This window comes from Melozone crissalis, unplaced genomic scaffold (assembly GCF_028551555.1).
Source record: "Melozone crissalis strain CALT ecotype California unplaced genomic scaffold, PUWL_Pcris_2 ptg000066l_1, whole genome shotgun sequence".
In the NCBI taxonomy this organism is placed as follows: Eukaryota; Metazoa; Chordata; class Aves; order Passeriformes; family Passerellidae; genus Melozone; species Melozone crissalis.
Window position 1 is genome coordinate 1,776,437 of NW_026535844.1, and position 22,906 is coordinate 1,799,342.

At 55.2% G+C, this 22,906-nt stretch overlaps 1 pseudogene; it reads right to left on the bottom strand.

Moving 5' to 3' along the window:
• Positions 1-22,906, bottom strand: part of LOC128945551 (uncharacterized) — a 1,882,792-nt pseudogene that overhangs the window by 1,175,512 nt on the left and 684,374 nt on the right.

Consider the following 22,906-nt stretch of genomic DNA (forward strand, 5'->3'; position numbering starts at 1 on the left):
CTGCCCACACTCCCACCGAGCCTCGGCGGGATATCCTCCACTGACCCCGTCCTGCTCTGAGTTACATCCCCTTGGTAACCACAGCTCCGGCTTTTCAGGGAAACTCTTTCTCTCTCTGCAGGAAGCACCTTATTGAAAAACTAGGAGCTCAGTTAAAAGGCAGCCCTCTCCAAATTTTTTCTCAAAACACGGGAGAAAGGCTAGAGAAAGTAAAAAGTGAAAGAGTTAGCTGAAGGGATTGGTCTATTTCTGTTCAGAGAGGTTCCCATGGCAGGGATGCGCTGCCCCGCCCCGCGGGAGCCACCAGCGCCCCTGCCGGCTGTGCCCGGAACTGCACCCAAGGGGAAAGCGCCGCAGCCCAAAGGCCGGGACTGGGTCCGGGCTCTGTTTGCTGTCAGTGCCGCAGCTGTTGGTGTTTGTTTGCTTTATTATACACACTAGTAAAGAACTGGTATTCCTATTCCCATATCTTTGCCTGAGAGCCCCTCGATTTCACTAGTCTAAAAATTAAGAGGGATGGGGCTTGCATTCTACATTCCAAGAGAGGCTTTTTCTGCCTTCCCGAGATGACACCTCTCTTGTAAAGCAACACAAGCACCCACAGGCACTGAGGGGGGCTGCAGGAGGGGCACAAGAAGGCCCTGCAGCACTTGGGCACAAAGGCACAGCAGGTGAGTGCAAGAAGGGAGCAGCAAAAGGCCAAGCTGAAGGCAAAGGCCAGGGCACAGCTCCTACAGCCCCTGAGGGATCAACCCCAGGGCTCACGGGGGCCCCAGCACCCAGGGCACGGGCTCGGCCACAAGCACCTGGCAGAGGCATTGCCCTCCTCGGCAGGGGAGAGTCCACCCAAACAGCCCCTGGCAAGGAACCAGGGCTCCAGCTGCAGGGCACAAGGACACTGCAAGCACAGACAGCAGCACCCTCAGGACCAGCAAGTCCACCCCTTGATGGACATGGATTGCCAGGGCTGTCACAGCTCCCATCACACCAGGGACCCTCCACACTGCAGCCCTTGAGAACATTCAGGGTGGGTCTGCATGGAGAGGAGGCATTTCCTGATGGACACAGGGGCCTCTCAATCCACTCTGAATCTTAGACCGAAGGGGGAAAAATGCGAAAAATATGTTTGATTACTGAAGGGATAAGTGGGAAAGATGTATGGTTTCACTCAATCACTATTAGTAGATCCGAGAGATGGATTTGAAATGCATGAATTTTTATTTACTCCTAATTGCTATAATGATTTACTGAGAAGGGATTTGATCACTAAACTCAGAACACAATACTATAAAAGGTGGTAACGAGGCCAGTTCTGTTGTACCTCTGTGCAAATGTCTGGCAAGGCCTATGCTGAAGTGTACCCTGAAGTTCTGGCAGCCCCAGGGAAAGAGGGAAATTTAGATATGGAGTCTCTCTGAAGCAACCAGGACAAGTGGTGTCTAAAAGCAACACCCTGTTCCAGGGGAGGGAAGGAAGGGGAATCAGACACAGTGCAGGTCACCGCCCCATGCTCAGCTCAACCCGCGCAGCTGTGGGTGCTCGTGAGAGCCTGGCACTGAAATGCCCTGAGCAGGAAGGCTTCAATATCTTCTGCTGACACCACGGCACCTAACAGGGGGGCAAAAGCAATTCTCACTGCTTCAGCAACCACTGCAGCAGATATCAAGGCACATTCTCCCACAGGAAGCTGGGCTGGCACACAGCCTGCCCTGGCACTTTGCTGCTGTCAACACCCAGCCAGGACGTTGGCTCCTGCCTAAGGAGTGCCAAGCAGCACCACTGGTGGCCAAGGGGCCCATGCCAAGTGTCCCTGAGGCCAGAAACAGCCGCCAGCCCAGCTCAACACGGGGGGACCCCTCAGCCTGGCCTCAAGGGCTCTGAAGCCCCGCAGATTTGCACTTCCCGCCTGCAGCAGGAGGATGGGAGGCCGCCCCTGAGCCTGCCCTGAAGGCAACGCAGCAGCAGCCAGGGCTCCACAGCGGGCCAAGTCCCTGCGCCTGCCCACAGATCCTCGCCTGGAATCCTCTGCAATCCTGGCCACCCTCCTCTGCCATCTCCAGCCACTGGGGCCAAGCCTTGCTGCCACTGCTGCAGCTTCAGCGCTGCCTGGGCCTGCACTGCCACAGCTGCTGGGGAACACCACGGCACAATTCCACTCTGGGGCTCACTGACACCCACACTCTGGGCTGCCTGCCACTGCAGTGCTGCAAAATGTACCGATTTTTTCCTTTTAAATCTTATTTCTCTGCTCAGGCTTGGTTTGTCTTTGCCTTGGGGAAAGGAATTTTAAAGGTTTTTTTAAAGGGCTTTTACACCGCACAATGGAGATGAGTTTAACATCTGAACACACTGGGAATAGCCCAAAAGATATCCACAGAGATAACGCCAGCAACAAAAGGTCAACGTTGGCCAGCAGCAGGAAGAGAAGCTTCATTCCAGGCAGCCTTCAGAGAAGCTTTAGAAATGCAAATGAACACTGCTGGCATAGTGTGGACAATGCACCTGGGTCTCTTGCCCGGGGCAGGAATTGGGCTGATTCCCTGGGCCCCTCACCCTAAGCTCTGCCTGCTTGCACTGGTGGAATTTGCACAGCTCAAGGCAGAGCCCAGGGGGAGGATATCTGACCCTGCAACAGAAACAGGTGAAGCTGCAAAGGGAAACAGCAAATGGAGAACGTTGGGAAAACTTCACTTTAAATAAATGGGGGGAATCATCCCTCTGCCCACTCCAACATGTGCTGTCACTGTCTGTGTTATATAGGGTATATAAGAGCACTGGGGATTTTTTGCTACCAAAAAATTCAAGGAAATCAGTTGGGAATCCAAGGATTTGATGATTTAGTTAGACAAATGCAGTCAATTGATGCAGCCCTGGCTGGAGAGAGTGGCCAAAAGTGGGAAAAAGCTGAAAGGCTACCAGCACAAATTCTACAACACCATGGACCAGCCCCTGGGAACCCGAACCAATTCATATCAGGAGCCACAGAACCCATTTCTCATTTCAATGGCATCATTAGATTACAAGCTGTCCTGGGAATAATAACCAACCAGACAGCTCCAGCTCCTGACCTTCCTGCCGACCAATCCACTGAAATGACGAACACAACACTTAACCATGGGATAGGATCAGATCATCTGTTAGCAGAAAAAGGAGGAGTTTGTGGAAAATTAAATTACTCAAACTGCTGCTGGCAAATAGATGACAAAGGAAAAGTGGTGAAAAAAAAACCACCACCAGAAACAAAAAAGCAGCTCATGTATTGCTCCAAACGTGGAAAGGATGGGAATGGGACACGGTTTTGTGGCTCCCTGGCAGACCATGGGTTAAACGAATGCTGTTTCTCCTCTGATGTGCTACAGCAACTCTTATCTTTTCACCATGCTCCACACCTTGAGAGTGCAGCTCATTCAGCAGGTGAGCGAGGGGCCAGGGACTCGTAGATAAGGAAGTAACGGGCAAAACCACCAGCTTCAATAAATGTTACTAATGAATATGGACTGCTGCGCACAGAAAGACCCGCTAAATTCCTGAACTTCGACAAGAATAAAAACTTAACAGAGCCATGAATATCGGCTGTTATACAAAAGTGGGAGTGCACATTAACGAGGACAAGCAGTTGGCAGATGGGGATATCTGAACCTTCCAAGCACTTCAGCCAGTTGGCAAAGGGAGAGGGAGATGAAGCCGGGAAAATGAGAACAAAAAGAAGGCTGCGAACTACAACAATGCCAGAGAGCGCACGACAGAGGCCTCTCCCTCTGCTCAGCAATAAAGTCACTTTTACAGGACTCCTCTGTCTCCTCTGCGCACAGAAACCTCCGGCCACGGCAATTTCCCCGCACAGCCCCGGGCACGGGGCAGCCCCCTCTGTCCCAGCCACAGCAACCGGGCCGAGCCAGCGCTGCTCCGGCAGCGGCTCCTGACGAGGCAGCGGCCGCAAGGAGACCGCGGCAGCCGCTCCCGCAGCGCCCTCACGCCAGCGGCAACACGCGCCGGACACGGCACAACGAACCCGCCCGAGCCCCCTGCCGCCCCCGAGGCCTGCAGCCAGCCCCGAGACCCCGCACAACCCAGCGCGGCTCCCACCTGCGCTGCGGCCGCCTCCGAGCTCCGCCGCCGCCTCACCGCGCTCCGGCCGCTGCCGCAGCGCACAGGACCGCACACACGCTCGGACAATGGCGCAGCTGCCCAGCCACGGCCGCCCTCAACCCGCCACCGGGGCCCTGCTCCGCCCCGCTCCCACCAATCAGCGCGCCACAACCACGACTGACGGCACCATCGCCCAATCCCAGCTAGGGGCGGGCTCTGCACACGGCACAGCCCCGCCCCGCGCTCTCAGGGCCCCCCGGGCTGCGTGAGGGCAGAGCCGGAGCTGAGAAAGAGCCCTGGAACGGGCTCGGGCCCGAGGGGGATTGAGGTGAAAACACAAACAAACTTCTCCGCACCTCCCGCCACGGCTTTCCCAGCACTGTCGCTTCGGTGTCACCAGCTCAGCGGGAAGCCCTGGAGCCTGACTTCTCCTACCTCTAATTAGGAACATCAGTGCATCGCTTTGATTTCCCCCTAAAAGGGAAAACCGCCCCAAACCCCTGTGGATGAGTGGGGGAGGGGAGAGATTTCTGGCAAAAACTCCCAAAACTCAGAGCAGGATAATGAGAAGTAAGTGAAAAGCCTTAAATGCAGCTTTCCCCCACGCCTCCCTCCTTCCAGCTGCACCTCCTACCCCGGCAGTGCCGCAGACAGGGAATGGGGCCGGGCTCAGTTCATGCCCCGGGGCTTCTCCCTCTGCCCAGGGACAGGAGGACAGGAGTCATTCCCCTGCTGCACCCTGGGCTCTCTCCCACCGGAGACTTCTCCAGGAACTTCTCCGAGCTGAGTCCATCCCACGGGGCACAGCCCCCTCCAAGTGCTGCAGCGTGGGTCACTGTGCCCCGGGGTCAGTCCTGCCAGGACAGGCTGCTCCAGCGGGGCCCTCTGGCCACGGGGTCACAGCCTCCTCTCAGGCATCGCCGTGCTGCAGCGTGGCTGCTCCGGGGGCTGCAGGGGGATCTCCGCATCCCCATGGATCTGCAGGGGGATCTCCGCATCCCCATGGATCTGCAGGGGGATCTCTCTATCACCATGAATCTCTGCATCTGGCACTGGCGTATTTGGAGGCACCAGGAATAGGCTGAGCTCTGCCTGAAGCTCTTCTCACTTTGCCCAAACCCTTCCCAGCACAGGGAGGCTTTCACCTCCTCTCAGCTCCCCGGGATGTGTTTGCAGCCCCTCCTCATGAGGGATCTCTGGGGCTTTTCCTCCCCGTTGGATTCCTGCACCGTGGAGCCGTTCCAAATGGCCTCTTCCACGAGGTTCTGTCACAGGGATTTGCTCTCCCTGGTCTCTGTCCGAAGCTCAGTGCCTGGGGGAGGAAGGACAAGGAGAGGAAGTGACAGGGAGAAGGGAAAAGGAAAAGGCAGGAGGAGAGGAAGGAACAAGAAGGAGCAAGGGAGGAAGGAGATGGGAAAGGAACATGGATGGATGAAGGACCGAATGAGGAGAAGAAGGAGGGCAGACAAGGAGAAGATGGGATTTGCCTCCATGCCAGAGGGAAGGGGAAGGAGATGCCCCCAGTCCATCCCTGGCAGGATGGCGTTGGCAGTGAGGCTGTCCTGCAGCGATGCTGGGCTGGGAGATGGAGCAGCAGAGAGGGGAAAGGGGCAGTGATTCCTCCTGCCCTGCCTGGCTGTCCCAGCCTGGAGCGTCCTGGCCCTGCCAAGGTCCTTGGAGCATCCGGCACTCCGGAGCCCAAAGCTCACGGCTGCTTTATGAAGCTGCCAAAGTCGGCAGGATGGGTCTGTGTATGATCTGCAGCAAACTGGGTTTATTGGCACAGGAACAGGGGACAGAGCTGAACAGGGCCCAGGGACAAAGACAGGGCGCAAGCTGAGGGCACAGGGGGTTTTATATGGGGTAGTGAGGGTGGAGCTGAGGGTCAGGGTCCCATGGATATGGGGGAAAATGGTGCAAAGGAGGGGTTAAGGGTCGGGTCAGCTAATAGGGAAACAGGGGCAGAGGAATGCAGTAAATTAGGGCCAATGGAGGGACAGAGAGGGAGAACATTCTAGAGACTAACCAGAGATGGGTAACAGGGGTTTAACTAGGGTAATTAGGCCAACGGGCCAATGGGGTAACATAACTTTCCATAAATCAGCATGTGCCTGCAAAGATCTATAGGAGAAGCAAGCTTCTCACCATAACCTCTTCTTCTTCTTGGGGACCAGTCCTCCATGGGTGGGAGATTGAGACTCCCATGGGCCTCCACACCAGTGCATCTTCCTTTTCCTCGCAGCCTCCTTCTCCTCCGTCCAGACAAAGTTTGGGATTAACAAATCCTGGCTGTGGGGGAAGAACAAGGGGCGAGTAACTTGGGTTTTGTGAGAAAGGAGCCTCACTCTTTAGAATTTTTGAAAGTTTAATAAGGAATAATAAGGGACAAATCAGTAACAGCACTGGGTGCCTGGCGATGGCCAGAGGCACACCGGTTAACCACAGCAACTCTTCTTGTCTAGTTTCTCCATTGTATTGTTCAAATACATATTCATAATGGTTATACACATTCAAACATTACTTTGAACTCGTTTACATGTTCCAGAAATTCTTTAGGTTGGTTTGACCGCCAACTCGCCATTTTAGAGCACGTGCAGGAATCGTGGATTGCTGTTTTGAGGGTTGTGTGTCACTCCCTCACAAGGGCCCCTGTTCTGTGGTTTCAGCAGGTGACAGTTATTGACAGTGGAAGGGTCAGTGGCAGGGCTCCTCATCACATCCCTTTTTTAAATGTTGTCTGACCATGCACAGGGTTTTAGCTATTTCCACAAGTACTTGAAATGAACATTAGCTATTTCACAGCTATCTCTGAAGTGTTATTATCAGTTATTTACAAAAATAAAAACATTAGTTATTATTTCACAACTACAGCTACTTCTGCAGAAGTTAACATTCTAATGCACAACACATGGCATCCACTTTAATATTTTGCAAAAGCCAAAACTATAATGTATGTTTTTCACACTGTCCACAGACTAAAATATCATCTATAAATGATGTGCTGAGGATATGAGCTACACAGGGGCCAGGACATTGGCCACAAAAAGCTGACAAATTACACTATACGAAAAACAGTTAAAAGTGATTAGAAAGTGTACTCTATCAAAATCAGTGTGATTAAGAATAGTTTGCAGAAGTCAATACATAATAGCAAAAGCCAACACTACCCAGTTATTTATAACAAACCCAGGGCAGGTTTTTCCCTTGCACGGAGCACTTGGGCCTTCCCCGGGCCCCTTCTGCCCTCGTGCAGAGCCGGTGGCATTTTCCAGCACACCCAGTTTGTAACCAAGAGCCGGGTGCAGCCGAGAAGGCTCCAAGCGCCTCCTTCCAGGCTGACTCTGCAGGTGCCGAGGCTGCTCTGGGCTCTGCCAGGGCTCTGCTGGGGCTCAGCTCTGGGCCAGGCTGGGCCTGCTCTCCCCTCACATTGCTCCGGGCAGCTGAGGCACAGCGGGAGAAAGAAGGGACACGGCAAGGCAGTTGAGGTGTAAGAGAGTTTTTATTCAAAAAACTGCCATAACAAACAGGCTGTCATAACTAACTACCAGTGCTAACTACCATAACTAACTAGTTGTCCTGACTACTGTAACCGAAAGCTGTCCTCAAGGGCTTCATCTCCTCCGCTGCTCCCTCAGTTGCTTCGCTGCAGTGATCAGAGGGGTCAGGCTGGAGAGAGGCTTGGCTGATGATAAAAATGGGTGCTGCCCAAAGGACAAAAAGGAAAGAAATGAACTGTTACTTTCCAGAGTCTAGTTGCTCACAGGCTCTGTTGCAACAGGACAAAGGGAAATGGTTTGAAACTCAGGAGAGGGAAGCAGGCTCAGATTAGATCTAAGGAAGAATTTTTTAACCAGCAGAGTGGGGAAACACTGACAGAAGGTGCCCAGAGATGTGGGAGGTGTCTCCTCCCTGGAAACATCCAAGCTCAGGTCAGGCAGGGCTCTGAGCCCCCTGAGCTGCTTGAAGATGTCCCTGCTCGCTGTGGGGCACCAGGCCCAGATGAGCTCCAAAGGAGCTGCCAAGCCACAGCAGGCAAGGATTCTGCTTGCTCTGCGTGTGGAACGCAGCCAGACTGGTGACTGTCGGAGGGGGCCCCACAAGAAAACCCCTCCCTGGCGCTGCTGCTTCCCCTGCAGCCCCTGGCCCTCAGCTGCAGCAGCTCCTGGGCAGCCCAGCGCCGCTCCTCGTCCGGCTCCAGGCTGCACTCGAGGCAGTCCCGCAGCAGAGCCGACAGGCACCGGGGCTCCTGCAGCTGTGGGGTCCCGTTCTGCCGGATCAGAGCGCGAGCCTGCAGGGAAAGCAAACTCAGCGCTCTGCCAGCTCCCTTCACACCCACACGGGCTCACATCCACCCCGGGGCCTCAGCCCCAGCTCCAGGGGCACTTTCCTCCCTGCCACAGATGCTGCTCAGAGCTCATTTTGCTATGTCAGCCAAAAAACCCAAACCCTGGGGCTGTCACAGCCACTGCAACATCCAAATGATCTCGCCTCGAGAGCCAGTTTCACTGGCTGGCTTTGTTAGTAGGAACCTCCATCAGAAATAGCACATTTTGCTTCTCCAAATGGGGACACCAGCTTTACAGGCCATTTTTCAGAGTCAGTGTGGTTTGCTTGTGTTATTTCAGAGGATTCTTACATCAAGTGCATCTCTGCAGTGCCACTGACACTCAAGTAAATGCATTCCTGATGCCCCATCCCAGAATCTGCCAGGCAAGAAACAGGAGGTTTGTGATGCTGAAAGCTCAGGCTTGGTGACACAGAGAAAGTAGCTTGGACTAGGAAAGAAATTATGTTACACTATGAGGATGTTAAACAATCATCTTCAGTTTTTAGACAAGTTTCCCAGTGAGAAGAATCAGGGGGGGGATCATCTTGCAAAATGTCTTTTAGAAGCTCCTGCAGAAATCTTGTTGTGTTTGGGGGTGGGATTTGGGAGTGGTTTGTGGTTTTCTTGCAAGGTAATACTAGAACTGATGCACTTGCTTCATATTTCCAGGTCATCCCCACAGCCAGATGAGCGGCAACAACATAAATCTCAAAGCAAATTGTTGCTGGAGACTGAAGAATATTCTCCTGTGTGGAGGCTGGAGTCCTCTGGGAATTCCCTTCCCATGTGCAGAAACCTCCAGCTGCTGCTCCCAGTGCAGGGTCCCCCTGTGCTCACAGGCCTCTGCAGCCACTGCAGAATTTGCCTCTTACCATGGCCGCTGTTTCCCTGAAGTAAGGAGGTTCTCCTTCCACCATCTCGATGGTCACAGTGCCAAAGGCCCAGATGTCCACCTTGGGGCCATAAGGAGATCTGGTCACAACTTCTGGGGCCATCCAGTGAGCAGTGCCCACCACGGAGCTGCGCTGGTCCTGCTCAGGGCTGAGCTGAGCGCAGAGGCCAAAATCAGCTGAGGACAGAAACAAACCCTGTCAAAGGCAGCTGGAATGAGGAAACCAAGCAACAAGATTCCCCAGTCTCAGTCTGAGAGTGCAGTAGTGAAGTCAGCTGGAAAAGCCCTCAGGTCTGTAGCCAAGGAAAGATGGAACTGGACCCTTCAAGAAACCCTCAGCTTTCATGCAGTGGCTTTTACTGATTCCCTGACAGAGCCGTCCGTGCCCAGGAGGATGTTGGAGTTCTTCAGATCCCTGTGGATCACCCGCTTGGAATGGAGGAAATCCAGGCCCTGCAGACACTGAGAGAGAACAATGTGGTAAATAGGTGTGATTCATGCTGATAAAATTGAAACAGTCATCAATATTGATACAGTAATTAATATTTGGATATAATAAAACAGTTAAAAGTTGTAATGCCAAAGAAGAAAGGGAGAGGAGGAGCTCCACCCCCCCTCCTGGCAGATGTTCAAGGATAAGAGGAAAAAGCAAGAGAGAACAGTTACTACAAATTAACAGAGAGAAGGGAAAATCTGGTTGGGTCCCAGGAAAATGCCCGCTATAAGAGATTTATTGCTTTGATGCTAAAATGTAGTAATATGTTAGTTTTGGTTGACATTATACTGGCTTGGTGTGCATGTGTAACCCAAAGTTGAATTAAAGGACAAAGAGGAAGAGGAGAGGTCTTCATCCAAAATGACCCCCAAAGACTTGTGCGACCACCAAACTGAGTGGTGGAGCATGCGCGGTAAAGGTGGTGATGAGGGCGGAGGTAAAAATGTGATGAATTGAAAATGGGAGGAGATGACATTGACACATGACATATAAGGGGGGAATCTTCACCTGGCAAGCTTGTACGTGAGGTGGCAAGGGTCCAAGAGCCCTGCACTCTGTACCCTGTGGTTATCTTTTCCTTATGCGCTATTATTTGAACGAAATGATCCTTTATTTTTAATCAAATTATATTGTCGATATATATTTTCTAAACTATTCAATTAAAATTGCTGCTATCTCAACTATTTTTTGGTTTTTTTATGATGGGATAATTGGGCAAACATAACAAGAAACACGAGGGCAAAAACCTATGGTCGGAATATATCACACAAGAAAGGACAGTTCAGAATTCTGCCAGCAGCAGCTTTGCTGTGACAGGCCAGGAGTGCAGTGCACACAAGCTCCAGGCAAACGGTTCAAGGCAAAGCTGAGAAGAGCAAATCAAATGTTCAGCCCAGGATCCCACAGCGGAGGGAGCTTCATTGTCCTCTTCCCAAGCAGAAGGAGCTTCTCCATCCTCTTCCCAAAATGCTGCAGCTTCTCCATCCTCTTCCCAAAATGCTGCAGGTTCGCCATCATGTTTCCAAGTCAGGGGATGTTCGCTGTCCACTTCCCATGCTGGGAGATGTTCACTCTCCTCTTCCCAAGACAGAGGATGTCCTCCATCCTCCTCCCGCACCGGGAGATGTCTGTTGTCCTCATCCCACACTGTGAGATGTCCTCCATCCTCATCCCACTCCGTGGGAGCTTGGCCATTCTGGTCCCACACCAGGGCACATCCACCGTCCTCGTCCCACGCTGGGAGATGTCCCCTGTCCTTGTCCCACCCCATGGGAGCCTCGCCGTTGCATTCCCACACCGCGGGATGTTCGCCCTCGTCTCCCAGAGCAGCGGGAAGTTCACTGTCATCTCCGGCACTGAGGGAAGTTCACCATCGGCCCCCAGAGCAGTGGGAAGCTCACTGCTGTCTTCCTCCTCTTTGGCCTCCTCTTTGGAAGCAGAGGGAGCCCCAGGAGGTGCTGGTGCTGCTTTTGTGACCTGTGATGGCAGCGTGAGGGACAGGAAGTTCTATCTCAGTTATCACCTTATTTATCCTCAGCTGCACATCCAGCTGCACTAAGCAGAAATGGGGTTCAGAGCTGTTCCAACTAACAATGGGCTAAAGTCGACATTGCCACTTATTGTTGGGAATTCGATATTCCACCATGGCTAAAGCCAGCAAGCAATCCTCTGCCTGCAAAACCAGACCCGCAGCTCTTCAAAAGCTCTTCAGCAGAAAAGGAAAAAACTGCTGGGGATCCCTTTGCTGCTGCTGCTGCAGGCACTGACAGGAACTTTCCTTCAGCCTCCCAGGCTGGCACTCGGCTGCCACATGCCGAGCTCACACCTTGCTGCACAATTCCAAACACCAAAGGTTCCTTTCCCACTCACCGAAGGAGGAGCTGCTTGGAATCCAGACATGAGGTGCCCTGAAACGGGAGAGGGAACATGAACCAGATGCTGTTAGGAGAAAAACTGCCAGTGGTGGGAAATGCCACGGAGCAAGGCAACCCCAAGAGAGCATTTTGCTTTCACAGCATCCCTCCAAGAGCCACAGTCCCTTCCCACAGCGAGCAAGAGAACAGCACAAAATACTGGGCTGGGTCAGTTCTTGGCTGGAGCAGCAAAGGGAGGGAGTTCCAGGCTCTGCTGGCACAGACTCCCTGCTTGAGGGAACAGAACCCCCCACGGCTCATTGCAGATGCTGTGCACACCCCGCTGGCTGCAGACACCCCCTTTTTCAGCTGCAGCTGCTGGCAAGAGCTCTCCCAGAGCAATGGTGTTCTTCATGGCAATTTGGTTCCAAAGTCAGGTCAGCTCCAGAGGAAGAACAGAAAGCACATAGCAAGCCCAAAGCCACAGATGCTGCACCAAGGGAAAACATCAACTTACGTGCCAAGTGGGTTAAAAAATACCCCGAATAAGCCACAGAGTACAGAGTGCAAACTGCAGCAGCCACCTGCTGGAGCACTTTGGCTGCGCTGCACACGTCTGCAGCCTGTAGCCCTGCAAGCACAGGACACCTGTCAGGGCTGGGCTGGCTGCTGAGAATGCCTCGGGCAGGAGGATCCTCTGGCAACGAGCCCAGAGCCACTCTGGGCACTGAGGCCTCCGTGTCCCACAGCAACGGGAACACCACGGGGACGTGGCGCTGTTCCTGTGACATCCCAGCAGCAGCTCACGCAGAAACCGCCTGGAAGGTTCTCCTGTGTCACAAAGGAGCACAAAGAACCCTCCCAGGGTACAGCCTATGGCCCAAGGGGTGCAAGAGGAACTCGGAAATTGCATCAAACAAGGACACCCCACAGCCCAGCCTGAACACTGAGGAGGAACAAGGACGGCACCGAACCAAAGGAAACGTGACCTTTAGTCACTGATAGTTCTGACTAAAAGCAGCAAGCCTTGTTCCATCTGGGATCTTTGTTCTAGTTCTAAAAACAAGCAAGGTTCTCCAGTCTAAATACACAGAAGGCAGGAACTGGGGAGGAGGTGGGATTAGGAAAGAGGAGGAGGAGGAGGAGGCAGAGAGGAAAAGGAGGAGCAGGAAGAGGAGGAGCAGGAGCAGGAACAAGAGGAACAGGAGGTTCCAGTGCCCCCTGTGGCCGCAGCCACGGGACCATCGCCCCCAGCTCGTCCTGCAGGTGAGCGGGGAGGAGGAGCTCGTCCCAAATCTATCGAGAGGTCCCTGAGAGGGTTTTTTATTGGGGTGTGTTTGGAGCTCACAGATTGTGAAATTGACCCCAAATATCATCTGGTGTCCCTGGGAGGTTTTTTTCTCTGTGTGAGTAGGTTTGGATCTTGCAGGAGCCCAAAGCTGAGCCCCTTGAGGGATCTTTGGGGGCCCACGTGGCCATTGCCCAGTATGGGCAGGGGAGGACATTGGTCCTGGGGACCCCCGGGACAGCAGAGGAGGGGAATCCCTGGGACCCCCAGAGTGGGGAGAACAGAGAGGGGCGATCCCAGAGCAGCGGGACCCCGGCAGACTGGAAAGGAGGGGAGCCTGGAGAGGAGGGACCCCTGGGATCCCTGGGATCTCAAAGCAGAGCATCAGGGGAGAAGGGCCCCCATGGACCCCGAAAAGCCCCTGGATCATCCCTAAGCAGGACGCTGGAGAATGGAGAACCCCTGGAACCATTGGACCCCCATGATCCTGAGGAAAGGAAATTTCTGGAACCCCAAAAGTAGAGAGATGAGCAATAGGGAACTCCTGGGAGAGCTTTTTCAGGCTGAATCTTGATATGTGGAGATTTTCATGGACGCAAGACTCCTGCTGAGTTCCAGAGATGGACCTGGCCAGGAGGAGCCTCTACTCCAAGGCACTCCCAGCTTGGTTTCCCCCAAACCAGGGTTTGTCATTCCCAAGCTGTGGCCGGATGGAGGAGGAGGAAAAGCCCCAGAGATCCCTCACAAGGAGGGGCTGCAAACCCAGCCCAGGGAGGGGTGAGGAGGAAAGAGCCCCCCTGAGCCAGGAAGGCGGCCAGAGATGCAGCCAGAGCTCAGAGCTGGTGGAGCCTCATGTCAGGGAGAAGCCCCACAAGTGCTTGGAATGTGGGAAGGGTTTCAGCTCCAGCTCCACCCTGAAGGAACACCTGAACATCCACACTGGGGAGAGGACCTGGGAGTGTGGGGAATGTCAGAAGAGCTTCAGGTGGGATTCAGAGATCGTCACTCACCACCACTTCCACACCAGTTAGAGGTCCTGTGAGTGTCCCGAGTGTGGGAAGAGCTTCGTGCGCTGCTCCAGCTCCATCCCCCATGGGAGAATCTGCCCTGGATGATCCCCAGTGACCCCCGTTGGGCAGAGCCCTGGTGACCCCTGTTCTGGGTGATCCGTGTTGGGCAGGAGGAAGGTGTTGGAGAGATTTCTTTCCCTTCTCCTTGTGCTGCTGTGATTTGGTTGGTAATAAATTCCCTCCCTGTGCCCAGGCCGGGTCTGTTGTGCCCGTGCGGGATTTGCTGAGGGATCTCTCCCGGTCCTTGTCCCCACGCAGGAACCCTCGGTTCCATTTTGTGTCCCTGTGTGGCTGCGGGGGGCAGGGACAGAGCGGCTCTGGGGGTGCCTGGCATCGGGCCAGCGTCACCGCTCGCCACGGGCAGCCCTGAGATGCCGCGCACCTGGGCACGCATTGCTGGGCTCACCTGAGCTCCCACCTGCCCAGCGCCCCAAGGTTCCCCCTGCCCAAAAAACGCCGAGCCTGGGGCTGCAGCGTCCCGGAAAGGCCTCAGCCAATGGCAGCGCAGGCGGGAGGTGGCTTAGCCAATGAGAGCTCGGGGCGTTGGATTGCCTCATCGGTTGCCGGGCAGAGCCCGTGGCCGTTCGCTGCCCAGAAGCGGCGGCAGCCAATGAGAGCGCGCGGCGCTGCCGAGCCCGCCGTGCTCCGGACTGGCGCTCCCAGCGCAGCGCGGCTGCTTTGGGGCTGATGCTCCCTGCCCGGCCCCGGCCATGGGGCGAGGGGCGGCAGCTGGGGCCCTGTTGGTGGCACTGGTGGTGCTGGGAGCCCCCCCGGCTGCGGGTGCGGAGCTCTTGGGTGAGCGGTGGGCGGGAGGCGCTGGGACAGGGGGGGAGAAGGGGGAAAAGGGGGCGAAGGGGGGAGCCCGGAATGGAGGGGGAGGAGGAGGGGACCCCCCAAAGGGAGAGCGGGAGGGGCTGAGGGGTGGGGGGAGGGAGGGGTGGGAGAGGGTGTGTAAGGGGCAAAAGTGGAGGTGGGACACCATATCTGAGCGGGAGGGGCCTGGGGATTGGGTAATTTGTGGGAAAATGGGGAAATAGGACCCCAAAAGTGATTTGGGGAGCGGCCGGAGGGGGGAGGGGAGAGGATGTGGAAGGGGAAATGGGGGAAGGGCGGCAAAGAGGAAGCGGCAGCGCGGGCAGGAGGGTCCCATGGCGGCCGTGGGGCACAGGTGATGCGGAGTGGGGATCCGGGGTGGGCCCGGAGCTCTGGGGGTGCTGCTGGGGGCGGTGCTGGGGGGCACTCCCTGTGCTGTGTCCTGCTGTCACAGGAGTGTTCCAGTTTTTGGCAATGTCCGAGTGTTATTTCATAAACGGCACGGAGAAGATGAGGTTCGCGCAGAGGTACATTTACAATCGGGAGCAGTTCGTGATGTTTTACACTACGTGGGCTTCACCCCCTATGGGCAGGGGTGGGCCAGTGACTGGAACAGCAACCCGGCCACACTGGAGTACGCACGGTCTGTGGTGGACATGGTCTGCCCGTACAACTACAAGGGGTTGGCCCATTGAGCACCGAGCGCCGAGGTGAGCGCGGGGCAGAGCGTGTCCCCTCGGGCCCTGACAATGACCCTGGAGACCCTCAAAATCTCCCTGGGAATCAGCCCAGAGCCCTCAGCCCTCCTTGTGCCCATTCCCGGGGCCTCCTGTCCCTGCCACTGACCACCATGGCTCGCCCAGTCCATCCCAGTCCCTCTCATTGCCCATTTCAGCGTCCATTTCAGCGACGCGTAAAGCTGACGCTTCTCATCCAGTCAGAACGCGACCCTTTGATGACTCATCTGTTGCCAGGCAGACCCGCAGCGCCGAGTGCCCCGCGCTGGACTCGGCCTCGCAGTGCTGCGCACTCCATTCCCAGCTCCTTCCAGTGCCACCACAGTCCCTCCCAGTCCCTCGCAGCCCATTCCCAGTCTGTTCTCACTTCATTCCAGTTCAGTCTCAGGCCTCTAGCCTTTCTCTCAGTGCCACTCATTCCCTCCCATCTCTCTCATTGCCATCCCAGTCCGTCCCCAGACCTTCCCAGTCCATTCCCAGTCCCTCTCCAGCCCAGCCCAGCCCTCCCCTCTCTCTCCCAGTGCCCCCCAGCTGATCCCAGTGTGTCCCCGCTCTCTCTCTCTCTCTCTCCCAGTGTCCCCCAGCGTGTCCATCTCGCTGGTGCCCCCCTCGAGCTCCCAGCCCGGCCCCGGCTGCCTGCTCTGCTCCGTGATGGATTTCTACCCTGCTGCCATCCAGGTGAGGTGGTTCCAGGGCCAGCAGGAGCTCTCGGAGCACGTGGTGGCCACCGACGTGCTCCCCAACGGGGACTGGACCTACCAGCTGCTGGTGCTGCTGGAAACGCCGCCCGGCGCGGGCTGAGCTACAGCTGCCAGGTGGAGCACGTCAGCCTGGAGCAGCCCCTGAGGCGGCACTGGGGTACGGGGGAGCCCCTGGGGGCGCTGGCAGAGCCGCTGGGCTGTGCTGGGAGCCACTGGGAGGGAGCTGGAGAGAGCCGGGCTGGAACTGGGAGAGGGGCTGGGGGCTGGGCAAGGGCTGGGAAGGGGTTTGGGGGATGCTGGGGAGGGCTGGGAAGGGATTTAGGGGGTGCTGGTGGGCACTGGGAGGGAGTTTGGGGGTGCTGGGTGTGACTGGGAGGGAGTTTGTGAGCGCTGCCATCCTCTCACCGTCCTGTGTCCCCCTTCACCTCCTGTCTTTCCACATCCCCTGTTCCCTACCCAGAATGGTGATGGCCAGTGGCATCAGAGATGCTCCGAAGTTTCCCTCATTTGCCTCACAAGGACAGACCCTGAGGAGCCTTGCTGCAGTTCTTGCGTGGTTGAGGTGGATGCTCACCAAGTGATCGTGTGCAGCTGTGCTTGCTGTGCCCCCACGGTCTCACGCCCGCTTCACCACCCCACAACAGCCCATGAATTTCCCCACTCTTGGCCAAATGAACTTTCTGAGCTAACTCTGGTGATCCCCCCACGGAAGATCCCTCATCTGCCTCACGACCACTGTCAAAGACAGAGACTGAAGCCCCTACCCAAGGCCTGAGGCTGAGACCCTTAAAATTCTAACACAGGGGCACTGGCCTGACTGAAGTGGCATGTTTGCCAAGTGCTGTCTGCAGGTGTGTTCGCTGGACCAAGACTGGTTTCTCATAGACACCAATCCTGAAGCAATGGGCCCCACTCACTGCTGAGATTGCCTTGTCCTGTTTTGGAACATGGACTGTCCATACCTGTTTTCAATACATTTATCCTCCATTGTCTTTTACTGTTCCCCCCTCAGCAGAGGACTATAGAGGACCCCTGAGTTAACCAAAGATTTTGAGATTTTCCCAACGTGACAAGACAGATCTATTGGCCAGACTACGAGGATTTCATCTCTCCATTGGTAGCTATTCCCTCCCCTCTTTTTCTCTCTATCCTTTATCTCCTTCCTAATCCTTCTATCACATTTGCTGTGGGCACTCAATAAAGGTGCATTTGTTTTGATGAATAGTGAAATGCCCTCTGTTTTGTTTTGCACTCAGAGATCAGTTAATGAACCATCAAACCTCACCTGTACAAGTGGATTTTGACAGGCTGCGCCGTCCTGGGCCCTCCTTCTAAAAACAGCGCTGACCAGGCTGTTTGAGATTCCCCTTTTTCCCACCAATTCCTTCTCCTCTGGACCCAAACCTCCCCTTCCCCCCTAGCCATCTCCCCCCCCATTTCTGCCGCGCTGCTGCAGCTGGCCCTGCCCAGGGCCCGCGTGACGGGGCTGCTCGCCCTGTGCAGGAGTCAGCCGGCCTCGCCACCACCCTGTGAAAAACCAATCACTTGTTTTAAAATTTTAAATGTTTAATAGTAATAAAATAGTTATTAAAATATTAATAAAAAAGTAGTGCACTAAGAGTTTGGACAATCAGAGTTAGGACAATAAAGGACAATAAAAAAGCAAAGAATTATGGACATTTGGATGCTTTTCTCAAAAAAGCATGTCAGCTAACAAAGGGTTAACCCTTAAAAGCAATACCCTGCTGCATATTCAAAAATCTCATACATGATGCAAACATTCCCTTCAAACTAGGGATTTTTCTGGTTATTGTCACCTTACCCCCTTCATCTGTAAATCATGGTTTGGCTCCATGGAGTCTGAAAGAAGGAGGTGGAAGGAGCCTGGTTGTTCCTGATAAGGAGGGATAATAATTCTTATTATTATAAGAATAATTCTTCTCTTTGGGGTTTTAGTGTCTTGTTGCTGTTTGCTCTGTGCAAAGAATTTCTTGACCATCTCATCCCTTTCTTGAGCTAGTTAGGAAAGTATCTTACATCGCAGAGTTTCTATTTTAATATTATGCTATAGCCTAAAACTATATTTACCACACTAATTCAGAGGATTAACACAGCATAACTTTCTAACATAACACATATAATATTCATTTTAATGTTTGCAAAAAGCCAATTTTATAATACTCATTTTTCACAATAACAACACCCATGACACCAGTGGCAAAGCTGAGACCAAACATTAAAGACTGTGCCCCTTGTGAAGAGGAGACCAAAGAACTGCACCCCTCCTGTGAGGAGATCAAAAGCCTGAGGAGATTGAGCTGTGAACTCATAAGGTAAAAATGTATTCATTTAATCAAGTATCATCATTTCTGTTACTTTATCCTTTGTGATTAAGTCTCAAATGCTTTTCTATTCCTTGTTAATTTAGCTGAATAATATTCATTTTGGTTTTGTAAAACTATTCAGTCATAGTCCCGAGAATCCCCTTATTTTAAGTTATTCAGCATGCATTGATCAGTTTAAAAACTGGGGAGTTGTGGAGTGCCCCTGTTCCTAAGGGACAGGAATTTGGTCTCACCCTCCTTGTGTTGCTGAGAACTCCTCCCTCGCCCCGAACGCCAACTCCCCCCAGGATCCCCTATAAAAACCCCCTGCCCTGCCTTTGCCTGGTCCTTCATCCCCATCCTGCCCCTTCTCGTTTGTTCCCCTGCCCGGCGCCGGCAGCTGCGCCCTCCCTGGGCACGATGAGCCCAGCTGCAACACCCCGCAACAGCAGGGACCCCAAAATCACCCCAAATCCCCCCAAAACAGGTCAGGGACCCCAAAATCACCCCAAATCCCCAAACTCTGGTCAGGGACCATGAAATTACCCCAAAATACCCCAAAAATACCCCAAATCTCCAGTCAGGGACCTTGAAATTACCCCAAATCCCCCAAACTCCAGTCAGAGACCATGAAATTACCCCAAAACACCCTAAAAAAAGCCCCAAAATACCACAAAACTCCAGTCAGGGACAACACAATTATCCAAAAATATCCCAGAAGCCAGTCAGGGTTACCAAAATCCCCCAAATCCCCACAAAATCTGGTCAGGAAACCCAAAATGACACTGAATCCCCCCAAAATTGCCCCAAATCCAGTCAGGATCCCGCAAATCCCCTCAGGACCTCGTAAAATCCCCTGAGGACCCCTCAGAATCTCCCCCCAAATTACTGCAGGACCCCCCCAGATCTCCTCAGGACCCCATAAAATCCCCTCAGGAATCCCCAAACCCCCCCTCAAATCCTCTCACAACCCCAATTCCCCATAGAGACCCCCAAAAGCTCCCCAAAAACCTTCACAAGCGCCCAGTTCTCCCTCAGCACCCTCCAAAGCCCCTCACATCCCCTCAGCTGCCTCACATCCCCTCACAACGCTCCAAATCCCCTCAGGACTCCCAATTCTCCCTCAGGACTCCCCAAAAAATTCACCCCAAACCCCTTCATGATCCCCCAGTTCAACCTCAAGAGCCCCCAAACCCCCTCACATCCTCTCACAACCTCCCAAACCCCTTCAGGACCCCCCATTGTCCCTCAGGACCCACTAAATTCTCTCAGGACCCCCAGTTCTCCCTCACGACCTCCCAGTTGTCCATCAGATCCCCTCAGTCCCCTCAGGACCCCCAATTCTCCCTCAAGACTCCCCAGACCCCCTCAGGACCCCTCCCAATCCCTTCATAATCCCCCAACCCCCTCCTAACCGCCCCCCCCCGCTCCCGGTGCTGACCGAGGTCGCTGTCGCCCATCCCGCGCTGCCGGGGGGGGTCCCGGGGCTCTCTCGGCGCAACCAAATTCCCGCCCCGCCCGCACGCGGCCTCAGGCCCGCTCCGCCGCCGCTGGGCCCCACCGGGACCACAATGCCCACAAAGCACCGCGTCTCTACCGGAAGCGACCATCAATGCCGCCGCAGGGGGAACTTCCGCCAGTACTTCTGCAAATGCGGCTTCTGATTGGTCTGCACCGCATTTGGCCCTTCTCGACAGAGGTGTCGTGAGAGAAGCAGCGCGGCCATCTTGGTTGAGGGCAATTCTGTGGGCTCCTCAGAGCGCTCCGCATTCCCTCATAAAGCCAGCCGGGAACGGCGGAATTAGTCCGCCTGGAAATGGCGGGATGGAGACTTAATCCCCTGGGGATGGAGTCTAAATCCCCTTCTGCTGAGCCTAAATCGTCTGGGATTTAACCAAAGCGCCCAAATCCTGGAGCTTTCCATGGATAGGGGCGGTACTGGAAAGGGCGGACGGTGACGCCACATCGCCCCGCCCCTTTCCGGTCACTCCTGAGGCGGCTCCGACTTTTCCCGGCACCGACCCCGGGGCCTGTTCTGGGCCGGGACCGGAGCTGGTCTCGGAGCTCCTTCGCCACCGGTGCGTCCCCAGGGTGATCCCAAGGTGTCCCCAGTGAGCATGGAGCCCCAAGAGGTGCGACAGGAAGGGGGGGGCAGTGGGGGGTCGGGGGCACACGGGGCGAAAGTGCGGGGTGGCAGATGGGTTTGGGGGGGTGACAAAGGGACAGAGCGGACAGCAGAGCCCTCCAGGAAGGGCACAAAGGGGAGCCCGGGAGGGCACAGGGGTCATCGCAGGAGGCCGTAAGTGCCACCACGTCCCTGACACCTCCCCTGTCCCCTCCCCAGCTGTCCCCGGCCCTGCTGCAACCACAGGTCACCGTGGTGGCCATCCTGGGCGAGCTGCTGGACACCCTGCCCAGCCTGGACGAGATGACTCTGCTCGTGTCCCCATTGCACCTGTACTGGGACCTGATGGACTTCACCAATGAGCTCCGCGACAGCCTGTACCGCATTGATGACACCTGGAGGCACCGTAATTTCATCTCCGATGATGATGACCCCCCCGCCTCCCTGAGCCAGGCCCTGGTCACCTGTCGGATTTTGGTGCTGTCTAGATGGTCTGGGAAAAGCCCAAAGATGGCCTTGGGCCCCCGGGGTTCGAAAGGACGGGAGGAAGCTTCAGATTTGTTCTCGGTCTCGGTGTTTATTAATTGCTTATCTAAAAGATTTTCTCTTGGCCTGACAGAGTTCTGCTCAGCAGTCAGCCATGGGCACACACTGAGAGCCCCTGGGGCGGCCACCTATCTTTATACCCGGAGTTACGTATACAATATTTATCATTTTTCTCCAATACCCTCTACCCTTATTAACCAGTGCACTTTTAGTAAAGACCAATCCCAAAGTGCCAACATCACCACAGAAAATGGAGGCCTAGAGGAAGAAGAAGGAGGAGAAGGGCACGCCCCAATTCCTCCATCTTACCTCTCTAGACCCCCCTGTACAGAAATTTTAAACCCTGTATCTCACACTCCAATTAACTTATCCCTTCACCATTCACCCCGGTGAAATCCTCCTGTCCTCATACTGATGTCATCTCCCATGTGGGATCAAAGTCCAGCCACCAGACATTTCTGGCAACATTCCAGGACTCCCGAGCCCCCCAGGGGTAGTCTGGTTCACCCTGCGCCCCAGTTCTGAGAGACTGAGATCCCACAGTCACCCACAAGAGCAGCCCATGCACGCACTGGATCTGTGTGCAAATGAAGGCCTGGAAGTGGCCGCGGTCAGTGGCTGCACTCAAGGACAGGTGGGCCGAGCTTGCCAGGAAGGCCACCAAGCTCCCCAATGCCTGCAGGGATTTGGCCACCAAGGCAGCCGACAGGGTGGCCACCGCAACTGCCCGGGCCAGGGAGCTGCAGGCTGTGGCTGCCCGTTATTGGACAGCTCAGGAAAACATGGTGAAGTTTCGTCAGGCCCTGGGCGGGGAGGAGGGGGCTGAGGTGGTGGTCGGGCATGAAGCCCAGGTGAGGAGAGAGGCCATGGTGGCTGCCAGCGAGGCAAGAAGGGCCACCATGGTGAGACAGCGGCTGGAGGTGGCCCTGGGGCTGCTGGAGAGCTTGGTGGCCGCATGTGACGAAGCCACCGCATTCCCCCAGGAGCTGCAGTGGCGGCTCAGGGACATCAAGGCCGCCCTGGAGGGGACATATGAGGCGCCCCCAAAAGTGTCTGAGGACTTGGTGGCCAAGGTGGCCATGGCCGAGCGGCTGTGCGAGGCCAACACCCGCCTGGCCAAGGATCACCTGGTGGGGACACTTCAAGACATCATCAAGTTTTATTTCCATGATGGTCTCACCAGCCGCAGTGCCCGTGAGGTGGCCGAGCGGTGCCAAAGAGCCATCGAGGACATCCCAAGGCTCCTTCAATCCCCGGAGTGTCCCCAGAGTGTCCCCAAAGTGTCCCCAGTGAGCATGGAGCCCCAAGAGGTGCGACAGGGGTGAGGGGGTGGGAGAAGAGACAGGGACAGAGGGGACACTGGAGGGGGCAGGGGGCAATTGGGGATGAAGGGGACACAGACGGTGGTGAATGGGACAGGGGGTCGCAAAGGGCACAGGAGGCAGTGGCAGGATGGCAGGAAAGGGGAAGGTGACAGAGAGGGAAGGGGACTTAAGGTGGAGGGGGCAGAGGGATATGGAGGGCACAGCGGGGTAGGGCACGGGGGGGTGGCAGAAGGAACAAGAGGCTGACAAAGGGACGGAGGGGACAAAGGGAACCCTCGGGAGCAGGGGGCTACCCCAGGAGGCCGTAAGTGCCACCAGGT